We start from the raw sequence: 12,400 nt of genomic DNA, 5'->3' as shown, positions 1-12,400 counted from the left end.
ATACCTCAGAGCCTCCAACCGTCTTTATTTACACAGATGATGATGTTTAAAGGGAAAAACAATGTTTATTGTTCCTGGACTCCGCGGATCACACAAATCAAACTCAGGCATGACGAAATTCTTTGTAGAGAACACACAGCTTTACAAAATGTCCTCACGGCCGCCTGTCATGTTGACATTTTTGTCCATTGGCGAAAGCAGCCTAGGGTGCCGCTTCTCAAATTCTTGGAATGACTTGCACGGATGCTCCGAGGACGGATGCTCCGAGGGTTCCGTGTGGTTGCCGAGAGACCGGAGAGCACAGATGCCCTCTCTTTAAGACCACATAAGTTGATAAGATTGATTGATTTTATTTCCTAACGCCGCCTGATTTATTAGCCGAATTAGTACAAGGCTCGTTTGACTCTGATTGTGTTCATAAAAATGATGTAGTGCATGGGGAACGTGGGCCATTCCCCAAGAAATTTAAGATATTGCACCTGACATGCATAGCTTAGCATAGCTTTTGGGGTCTTTGTCTTTTCTGGGTGCTATTTTTAGTGCTCTAATTCAAAATATATATTGATTTAATATGCCTAAAATAGCCCCCAGTTTGCCGTGGTTTCTAGCATCTACTGTGTATAGCAAAGTGCCTTCAAAACTTGTCGTTCTGAATGCTACATGAATTGTTTTCTTTTTTTTTCTTGTGTAAATACAAGAAGCAGTGTTGGAGAAATTGTATATATGAATGTTTTCCTTTTTTTTGTATGTGGGATTAAAAAAATCGGGGAAAATGAATGAGCTGTACATCTTTTAACAAATAGTCTAGTACAAGGGAGGGAAAAGTTTTTGATTCTCGGGCCACAATAGGTTAAAACAAATATCCTTCGTTTTTCACGGGGGGTTGCATTCCAGAAATGTCCTGCGATAGTCAAAACCAGCAAAGTGGAAACCTTGATTATTTTTTTAATTTGTTTATCAAATATTCCACAAAAAAATTACAAGCTCAAATATTGTGTTGACAAATAAAATTAATTGTTTTTTTTTACAAATAACTTCTCAAATTATGATTTTAAAATAAATAAGCCGTTTTATTGCACAACTGTATCTAGGACATGATCTACTTTACATGATACTTTAACAACATCAAAAACTGTCTGCATAAAATATCAAAAGCCTTAGATAAGCCATAAAAGAAAGCAGACAAAAATGTACCTGTCTGTATTTATTGGAAAACATTAAAAGTGTGTCCTTTTCTGTCCTACATCAATAATCCATTAAAAACAACACATTTTTAGAACCGCACCAGGTAGCCATTAGGGAGCAGTAAAGAGCATCATGTGGCTCCAGAGCAAGTGAAGCGGGTCAAGAAGCCGAACTTTGCTCGTGCTAGAAAGCACCTTTCTCTGCCTTTTGCTGCTTTTGTGGCCTTTAGAGAAGTTTGATGTGGAAAAATATTTGCGACTACATGATGTAGGTTCCTCAAGCTTATACGTATGTGTACAACTCACAGTGCAACATTGTTGACGTGCGGGCGGACAAGCAGAAAAGGGGCAAGGCAACTCTTTAGACAATCAGAATACAGAATACAATGAAACTCTGCCAAGTAGCAAAACCGCAATTACTAAACCGTGATACAGCAAATGATTACTGTATACATGTTATCATTATATTTGTAACATTTGGCGGGACGAATGAAAAAGCCTGACCGGCCGCTTTGGGCCCGTGGGGTGTAGTTTGCAAACCACTGTTCTAGTACATCACCGAAGATGGACGAATCAGGCGATCAGAAATGCAAGCATTTGCAGAAAATGTGAATTTGTGGTATGACCTTAAATGTTTGGAATGCAAAAAGTAATGGCCAGTGACGTGTAAATATTTTGAACATGATGTAGTACGAATTGTTCGAATCACTGTTTGAATCAACTTTTTGGAGCACGAAAAGGGTCGATTATAAAACAAATGTCAATGCTTCTAGAAAAAAGCTTAACATCTGTGCGAATGCTAAATGTTTTCAGTTCATGAATGACAGTTTTGTGTGGATCTTAGACAGGGTGGAACTTAGTGGATCCAAATGGCCAAGAGACAAAAATGTTTGCAATCAAATAAATGCATGAAAGGACAAGACAAACCAAGAGACCACCTCAGAGGCAGATTAGCACATGGGAGTCGCCCAAGCTTTGTGAGTTGTGTAATCTAGCTCTGGTGGGCTGTAAGAGTTCCTTATGTGCCCAATTTTTAGCGTAAAGCATGCCCTGAGGCCAGGTCCTCAACGCCACCCAAACAGCAAAGCTGTCAAGCCGTGAGCCAACGTACTAAAACATGAGTGCAGCCCAACTGTTGGCTTTTATAGCCTACAACTCCCAGTCACAAGCCCTCTAATGCCCCATTTAACAAGCTGAAAATCCTCCATTTATTCGCCCTCCGTCTCCCTTTAGGAGTTCCTCGATTACCATTTACAAGGGAAGAAATACACCCGTGTTAGCGCGAATGTTGTTAAGGCACTGATGCGCCCGATGGATTCATGGAGCTTTATATTTTCACATAGGCATGCTTTCATAAGAATTTTATTTCATGCCGCGATTTGATCGTCAAATGCTACTTAAAATACTCGACGCCATTAACTGGGAGCATGTTATGGCTAATGGCATCCAGTCACAACATTAGGTACAACTGCTCCATCAAATGTTCGACAAAGTCTGTAAAATAGTAAATTAATACTGTAGACACCCTGGCCTATGACATTATTCCATTCTGAGGTGTGGAGGTGTGCAGGTTTCGGATCAGGGGTTGGTGTAGTTGTGGCCTGTGCAGCCCCTAAAGACTCTATGATTTAAGGGCTATACAAATAAATATGACTTTAATTGTCGTACAGCAGGAATAGAAACCTATGGTAATTAGCCAATGCATTCCAAAGACTTTGGATCTCCTGTGAAAACGTTAAAATTGTATACACTGAATAGACATCACGAACAAAATGGTGTATAGTTTGTCTTATTTGTACTATATGTCACGGTCGCCATGACGACCAGTATGCCACGCCCCCGAACTCAAGCTGAAGCAGATCAGCTGATTGCTGGTCTGCTATTTAAGGCTGGATTTTGGGTTTGGCGGGCGCTGGCTCATCACACAATCCCAGGTCTGTTATGCCTTGTCCTGTTTTAGGTTTAAACATTTTCCGTCTGTTATGCCTTGTCCTGTTGAGTTCGTGCCGGAGGAACTCTGTATTGTTCTGTTTTGGTCCCGGAGTATTGGGCGACTTTTATTTTGTTAAATAAAACTTATGATCATAAACGCATATGAGTTCTCCCTTCCTGCCTCCTGCCTCCGTTCTGGTCCGGTCACCCCTTCCCCACTCCACGCCCACCTCGCCTCGTGACACTATATGTGTATATTATTAAACAAAATTATAAAGATATATACATGTAGGGAACAATGAAATTGTATTTATGTCATTTTGCAGTCATGTAATTCTAGCTGGTTAGTGGGTAGATGTACAGGGGATAGGATTTTAAAACTATCACTTGCGAAAATTGTCATGCCTCAAGAAGACTTCAATCCTCTTATCACCTCCTTATTGTTAACAATTGTTCAAATCATGTATTGGTTACGGCTGTATCCTTTAGCAAGGGTTACAATGCGTGTGCTTTCTTCGTATTTATCTAATATCTCAAGCTCTTTTTAGATTATTGCATATTATCTTCTTGCTTCTCCTTTCACCATCACTGCAAATTATGGGAAACACAAGTAAACAGATTAAAGATTGTTACACGAGATTCTGCACCCAATAAAGAGAGCTATTGTGGGTGGTAGTTTATCCAAAAGCTTATCGGCATCTTCATGATGTTGTGATTGAAACCAAAAGCGAATCTGGCATCTTATATGACATCCACTAATAGAAGACGGGCATCTTGGAGACACATAAGTAATACGCACAAACATGGCACTACCGCAGTGCTTCTCAGTTATTTCCTGTCATACCCCCCAGGAGGAAGAAAATAAAGTGTCCTTAGCAGTACAATTGAGGTGTAATTTCTTTAAGTGACAGCCTTATTTATTCGCTGTCCGCTGCCAACATTTTTGAACATAACAAGCAAATCAGTATCTCCCCTTCTAACGCAGTTGTCGCCGTGAAATCAATCACTACATATGCTTCGTTAAACTTCCTGTCTTAGCTTTCAGGAGACTTTCGTTTTTCTCTTTATGCCTGTCTGCCCTTATTGGTTTTTTTTTGTTTTGTTTTTTAGGGAGTCACTGCTGCACTTAGTGTCTGCACTTCATACTCTCTGCTATGTGCAAAGCACAGATGCTAAATGTAAACAAAACACTCTGCTAAAGAGGGTACCACTGCCCAATAGTGTAGTGGAGGTACAATTTCACTTTATTATAGGACTTTTAAAAATCGTCCCTCGAGGTCAAACTCGTCCCCCTTGACGCCGCCAGTAATTGAGAACCACTGCACAAATGTAATATTGTAGTCTACCGTTATTGCTTTCGGGGATGGTATGGGTGCTTAAAATCCTTGAAAATTCTTGAATTTTGATGTTTTTTTCAAGGTTTGAAAAATTATTGAATTATAAGCACTTGTAAATGCTTGAATTTTTTGCGATGTTTCTAAGGTTAGGTGTTAGGGGTTAGGAGCTAGGGTTTGGGATTCAAATATGGATTTTGAACTTATTTTATAGTTCCAAAAAAGGATTGGGGCTAGGGTTAGAAACACAAAAGAAGGTTAATAAACTGAATCTAGGGTCGGACATAGGGCTCGGGCTCATGTTACAGCCAGATTCAAGTGTAGGATTAGGAACTAGGCAGGGTTTAAGCTCTTTATTAGGGTTCTCAACTGAATGTAGGGTTCCAAAATAGGTTTACGGCTAGGGTTACAGCTTATAACTAAGGGTTGTAAACTGAATATAGAGTTCCCAAATTGGTTAGGAGCTAGGGTACAGCTAGAGTTACAGGTAAGGTCAGGTGTAGAGTTAGGGTTAGGAGCTAGGGTTTAGGCTGCAAGTTAGGGCTTCAAACCTATTTTAGGGCTCCAAAAAAGGTTGGGGCGAGAGTTAGGGTTTGAAACTAAAGTTAAGGCTCCCGTTATTTCCAACAGCGCTTGAGTTCTTCTTTAAATGATACTGGAGAAATTAGAAAATTGGTTTCAAAGGTGCTTGAATTTGGACATGGAAAAGGTGTACAAACCCTGTACATTGTAGTTTGAATGGTTCAAAGGCAGGAGCTAACATAGGCATCGGAGTTCCAGGAAAATAGATATAGCTGTATGGTGGGAAAGGTCCTGGAAGGATAGAGGTCAATCACCCGTCATGGCGCACACCAAAGTAAGATGAAGTCTTCATTGGCGTTACACTCTACCAGTCACAGTCTGCTGAAAGCGGTACCACATTATCCCCTGCATCAATGGCGTCACTCAAAAGGCCTGGAAAAAAAAACAATCACGGGTATTAGCTACGGGGATCAGTCACTCGAAATAACACGGGATGAGCGTCTTCTTGCAACAGATGTATGGCTTGGTGTCCTCTTCAAAGAAGTTCCACCGCATTGTATTTTAATTTCGGGTTTTCAAGGTCAGAAAATGCTTGCATTTTGAGGGAAGTGTTTGAAAACGCTTGAAATTGTTGCCATTGCCATGTTTCTTGGCAGTCTGACTTTATACACCGCACAATAAATTAATAAATGAAGGGCGTGAAAATGACTCTGACACGCCTGTTCTGGTGGCTTGTCATTATGGTCATGTAAACCGTCACCGCCCCCTATTGGTCGCACCCAAAGGGAAAGCTTGATTTAGAAAACCATCTCTTTTGGCTCGAGTCACTGAGAAGAGCCGTCTCTTTTGGCTCCCAAACAGCTCCTCAGATTTCCTTTTGTTTTTTTTAATAATGACATGAAATGAAATGATCTGCATTTATATAGCGCTTTTCAAGTCAATGACTTCCCAAAGCGCTTTACAGTGTGCCTCACATTTCCCAATAGCGGCCTTGTATTGCAGCCATGTAAGACGCTAACCTGCTTATTGGGGGTATTAGGGGTTCAGTGTCTTACCCAAGGACACTTCGACATGTAACACGGACGAGCCGGGATTCGAACTGGGATCCCTTGATCCCAAGACGAGCGCTCTACCTCCTGAGCTACTGCCGCCCCAAATATATTCCCAAAAAATTATGAAATGAAATGAAATGATCTGCATTTTATATAGCGCTTTTCAAGTCAATGACTTCCCAAAGCGCTCTACAATGTGCTCCACATTTCCCAATAGCGGCCTTGCAGCCATGTAAGGCGCTAACCTGCTTATTGGGGGTATTAGGGGTTCAGTGTCTTACCCAAGGACACTTCGACATGTAACACGGACAAGCCGGGATTCGAACTGGGATCCCTTGATCCCAAGACGAGCGCTCTACCTCCTGAGCTACTGCCGCCCCAAATATATTCCCAAAACATTATGAAATGAAATGAAATGATCTGCATTTTATATAGCGCTTTTCAAGTCAATGACTTCCCAAAGCGCTCTACAATGTGCTCCACATTTCCCAATAGCGGCCTTGCAGCCATGTAAGGCGCTAACCTGCTTATTGGGGGTATTAGGGGTTCAGTGTCTTACCCAAGGACACTTCGACATGTAACACGGACGAGCCGGGATTCGAACTGGGATCCCTTGATCCCAAGACGAGCGCTCTACCTCCTGAGCTACTGCCGCCCCAAATATATTCCCAAAACATTATGCACCAAATTATTTATTAATTTCATGTTTTGCAGTGGATCCATGAAAAACACATGAAATATAAATTAAAAGTTTTCACAGATCTACACAAAAATTGTAAAATACAAAGTAATTCAAGCTTTTTACACGCTAAACACAAAAAAATCATTAAAAATGCGAAACAATAAAATCTAAATTAAAACTATTTATTCTTAACTGCTAGAAATGAATGACAAAATCAAAAACTATTAACTATTGACAATTCTATTTTAACCAATATAGACACATATCCTCTGGAAAACACGGAAAAAATATAAATCAAAATAAGTCAAGTCAAGTCATGTTTATTTGTATAGACATAAATCTCAAGGAGTCTCAAAGAGGTGAAACAAAAAGCAAAAGACCAGCAATCTAGTGAAAGATTAAATGTACTCTGTTTCGGAACAATCAATATCATTACAATGAGTCCAAATTTGGCTCATTTATCTTTTTTGGTTTTATGTATAACGTACTTTTTTCTTTCAATACTTTCTTTTTTCGTCTTCTGTATTGAACACTATTATTACCCAACACCTACAGAGCCTTTTCCGTCTTTATAAACAAGTGTGACTTATTGAAGCTGTGTGTGCATTGCTGAAGCAAAACGTCAGATTTCATGTCAGTTTATTGTAGCCCATTGACACAAAACGATCGTAGATCATAGATAAGAACAGCTCAAAATAGCACAAAGTATGGGACAGCAGCAAGATAGCCCCTTTATTTTAGACGGTAAGGTATACTTAAAAAAACTTTCTTTTGATCGGCGCTAGATTTCTTTCTTTAAAGGTACTGGAAAAAATAAAATAATGTTTTGAAAGTGCTTTAAAATTGCTTGAATTTGGCCATGAAAAGGGTGTTCGGACCCTGTCTTTGCTACCCTCGATTTTTACCCACGTTTCAACAGTTGCATTCAAGTTAAGAATTTTTAGGCTTCATTTGATTTAACAGCACAAACTGTGGGGTCTCCTTTTAAGCGTCCCCAGGAGCCAACACATAAAACAGCAACCGATTTGTACGAATCGGAGACGCCAGACGCAAACCCCATTTCAGTGCAGCTTGTGTTTGCTCGCTTGATTGTGTTGGAATGTTTCCTGCTCCAAGACATTTGGACTGAGAACACAAAGGCGGCAGTCGGCGACTCGGCCGTCCGGCAAAGCAACTGTCTCTGAGTGAGGAAGGTTCTCCGTTAGCCAAATTGGCCCCCTACCCTCCCTCCACATATCACCATCTGCCTTCTCCTTGTAGTCAAGCATGGCAAATCAGGGGTCATCGCCATTTATACGCATGCTTGCTAAATCCTGTCCCACAACATGCATCTCAAGCCCGTTGCTTTTATTGTGTCCTCAATCTATCAACAGTAAGACTGGCAAATATTTGAATTCTCCAGCAAGAGGCTTTTATACCTCTGAAAACACTTTTGAGACATTTTCAGAGATAAGAACCACCTTTTGACAAATTCTCCTAAAGATTACCTTCTGACACACATCAGAGTACAGGTGGGTGTCATGGCAGAAAAGTTCAATCTCTACTTTGTAAGGCTCGACTGAAATGCGTTTTTCAGGATCGATATCAATTGTTAGCATTAAAAGAAGGCCAATGACCAATAGTTAGAACTCATATTAATTTTTGTTAAAGCTTAAAATTATTGTCGTAAGTGATTTTTAATTATGCAAAACGAAACAAAGAATAATTGTTTTGATTCAAATAAAACTTTAATAGCTCTCTGAAACCTTTTACAGTAAATACATTTGAATTTCATCACAAGATAAAATTAGGCTTTGCAGCGAAGGTACACGAAAACTTGAATAGCTCTCAGATTTTTTACAATAAATAGTTAATAATGTCAATACGACCAACATGACTTAAATTAACTCAAAACTAAAGTACATCAAATTTTCAATGGAGCACGCAAATTGAAAAGTGTGGGCACTCCTGTTTTAAAGCCAGATTGATGAACTAATGTTATGATAAGAGCTCATCACTTCCACTTTAGTGTGCTCTCTCTCAATCACAAACACACACGCTTGATTGACTTACTTATGCTTTGATAAAAGCTCATATATCAGTCTTCACCTGTATGTGCTAAACTAAGACAAGTTAACTACACTTTTTACACTATTTCTTAATCACACACATGCTTTTCTACAACAGACTTAAAAAAAATCTCAATATTACCAGCGATCGTGATTCTCAGGCATGCCACTATTAACTCCACTCTAAAGTTATTATTCCTGCTTGAGAGGTTCCGCCCCTGGTCGTTTATGCAATCGGAAGGCGCGGGGTGGGTAACATCCAAGACAGACGGCGGCAGAGAGGGAGAGAGAGGCTCAGCTGCAATTGAGCCTTATAACCCAGTTTTAAATATATTTAATCGGCCGGTCAAATAAATTTTAAAAATGCCGACACCAATATCTGTCATATTCCCAAATATCGATGCCAAAAATAGCCCCGTCCAATTATCAACAAAAAAAAATAAAAAGCTGTGGGGATAAGCATGACATCACTCTCCAGTACTCCTCCATCCCCCACTCCTCCAACCTAATGTGTTTCGCCCCGAACAGCCCTGATAAAAGTAAGATAAGAGCAGATGATCGCAGTGGAAAATAGCGCATGTTTTTTTTTTATATCAGTTGGGCATTGTCAACACATGCCTAGTAGAGAAAATATTTAACTTTCAAGTTTTTAAGGACACCTCAAACGATGCACCCCACCTTTAATAATCAGCAACAGCTATAAATATTTCATATTCAACTCAAATTCTACCATTGATTTCACAAATATTTAAATTCTTGATCTCAAGTTTCACGTTACAGTGTTAATCGTCCACCTGAATTATTTTAACAACCAAAGCTCATGTTGATGATGGTCATTCTTCCAGTGTGTTTTTGTCTTAGTCATTTCGAATTTTTATGACATCTTCAGCTATGGTCACGAGAACAATCTGGCAGATCCTCGTCCTCTTTACTCGAACGACCATAGTTTGCCGTCCACTCTTGGGTCTTATTTTAAGCCGTTCACATGTTGATGGCCCTCGTCTGACTCTCCATGTCGCAAGAGTCCATCAACAGTTATGTTCATCTGATGAAAAGTAAACCAGATAGCCTCAAACTTAAGCTTAAGGTATCAGACTCTACGCCCATCAATTTAAGCCTTTCGTCACCCTGCTCAGTAAGCTCCAACAACTCCAGTTCTGTTAGCGCCTCCGTGTTCTCTAGTCTTCTTCCAGCATAGCTGCCTCCTTAAATTCCATTCTTTCTGTGGTCTACTGTTTCAATAGCCTTTTTTTAGTCTTTGTGATGTGGGATGAAAGCCTTGTTAGCAGCAAACAAACAAGTGCTTCTTAGCCCGAGTCATGGGAATGGTTTCAAGTTATTTTCTAGCCCAGCGACCTAAACAGGACAGAAAAACCTGCCTGACTTTTTCACCCCCAAAGATCACTTTTGTTTCACACAATGCATTAATTTAAACTTTCTTCCACTACACTGTTTTAAAACGATGACTCCTTAGACTCTTTCGATCAGGGACTGGTGCAATTGTAGTCTGTACAGCCCTTTGAGACAGATAAACTTGACTTGACCCGACTCCTTACCCATGGTAACAATGTACAGTCATAGATGAAGTGAGATGAGTCAAACATAGATGGTTCATTGCTGTAATTCAGTGCCATTTGAGTCCCAGTGACATAAAGCAGTATAATTTGTGTAAAAATGGGCTTATACTTATTTTTTAAAAGATTTTCTTGTATGCCTAACTTCCCTCTACAAAAGGGCACATTGATGTGTATGCAGGATAATTTACTTCTAAATAACAGACCTTGATCGTAGTACAAGTGCACTAAAAGGCTATGTTCCCAGTCATGTTTGATTGATATCTGTTACAATGATGTTTGGATGATGAGTAAGAACAATCTAATCAATTCATTGCTTTTCATCATTTCTGTATTGCCTTAATGATAACATTCCTCACCTAATGTCAATTTCCGTTATAGTGCATTTTTCACGTTTAAAATCTCTAAGATATGTTGTGTCCCAGTGTAAACTGTCCCCCTGTTACTTGATAAGAGTTCTACAGAAAACATCTGCTGACTATTATTTAAGTCACATGACTCTGATGTAACGATATTTTGGGAGTGAAAACATTCAAGAAAAAAGAATAAGCACAATTCTTTCCTCAACCTTTTCATGGATTATTACTAAGGAAAAGCATAGTACGTTCACCCCGTAACGCTTATTTATAGTGAGAACCAATATTTTTTGTAATTTTGATAATACGGTAAATAATCATGATGAAGATATTTTACAGTAATCATCTTATACTAGCTTATTTTTCATCACATTAGTAGTAATGGCTAACTTAAGCATATAATGTCCCCCCAGTTACTGCTATGCACTAACAGGGAATACATTTGGCCTATGTCATGTGTAAAGTAATTGGTAAAAAAAATTATATCCTGAGCTGGATGGACTAAAACAATTCTCTTATAGTTTGAAAGTCCCTCTTTCTGATCAAATATTGAAAACATTGAATATTTTCATTTTTGAGTGAAGGCTACCATGCTGAAATGACACCAAATAGGAAAAACGACGCAGATGGGAACTTGAACAAAATGTCTTTCTTGATGTTGGTGGTGGCCATGCAGAAAATCCCCCCTACTTTTTATGGTGGCAGACCGCTTCTGTAAACATCTGTCAACCATTGCTTCTCCTACTCCCCAGACCTCAGCAATTCAGCATGCCCTTTGACTTCTTTTTGAAAGAGCAACTGTGAATTTTGACTAAGAACTAGCGACGTTTGCTCCTGTGACATTTAAAGCATGTGGTTCAAAGTGGAGACAACCATAGGCTAAGTAAAAAGGACCTTCTATTCAAAACTTCTCATCAAGATGAGACAGAAGACCGAATTACACAATTAAATTGATTAAGGTCACAGATCTGAGAGAAAAACTTTGTTTTGAATCACATCCTATTTCACAGTAAAGTAGGGTTTCCTGAATACACAGATGAAACTGGTAGTGTTCAGTAGCTCCAACAGGGTTAGAAACCTCACAGCCCTCACCCCCTCTGGTGGCTGAATACACTCCCCCCCAACCCTTGCCCTTGCAAGCCTCTGCAGGCCTCTCTCTTCACATCAATTACGCAGCTTCTCCCCCATAGCGCTCTCCCCCCTTCCCTTGTTGACCCCAAGAGGGTGAGGGAGTCAAAGAGGTTAGAGGTTGTTCTCCTGCAGTTGGCCCTCAGAAGTCCACAAGCCCCATCGTGCCACCGGCAAATAAACCTTTTGCGGGGGACACCTTTGTGTATTTGCATACGGGTTACGCTCGCTGTTGTTTCCATCAGGCTCGGCCAGCGAAGCGAGTGAATCAACGGTCGACAGAAGCGCCGTGATTCACGAGGCGCCATCAAACGCAACAAGCCAAGTAAAGCACGTGTAACTCAAATTCACGACTTGAGTAAGTTTACACCTTCCATCAGCGCCGGATTATTACGGGATGTAAATCTCCACATCGGTCTATCTTTGCCAGGAATCCCCTTAAGCATCTTGTGTTTCGTAGCACCACTACGGACAATAATTCTCTGTTACAACTCTGACAAGTGTCAAAACGTTTTGGATGTTTTTGTTTCGGCTGTATTTATAGGATGTAAAGGATGTATTTTTTGGGACACCCAGTAGAAAGCAACT

The 12,400-nt window shown here is 40.0% G+C and overlaps 1 long non-coding RNA gene across 1 annotated transcript in view; it reads left to right on the top strand.

The window, feature by feature from the left end:
• LOC148371434 (uncharacterized) overlaps positions 1-12,400 on the top strand; it is an 88,865-nt gene that overhangs the window by 70,725 nt on the left and 5,740 nt on the right. The window contains exon 3 of the long non-coding RNA XR_015849815.1: positions 12,058-12,170. This is a non-coding gene — a long non-coding RNA (uncharacterized LOC148371434). The remainder of the gene's footprint in view (positions 1-12,057; positions 12,171-12,400) is intronic.

The sequence above is a fragment of the Urocampus carinirostris genome, chromosome 2, assembly GCF_059441175.1.
Source record: "Urocampus carinirostris isolate Australia breed hairy pipefish chromosome 2, RoL_Ucar_1.0, whole genome shotgun sequence".
Taxonomy (NCBI): domain Eukaryota; kingdom Metazoa; phylum Chordata; class Actinopteri; order Syngnathiformes; family Syngnathidae; genus Urocampus; species Urocampus carinirostris.
This window is presented reverse-complemented; position numbering and strand designations above follow the sequence as displayed.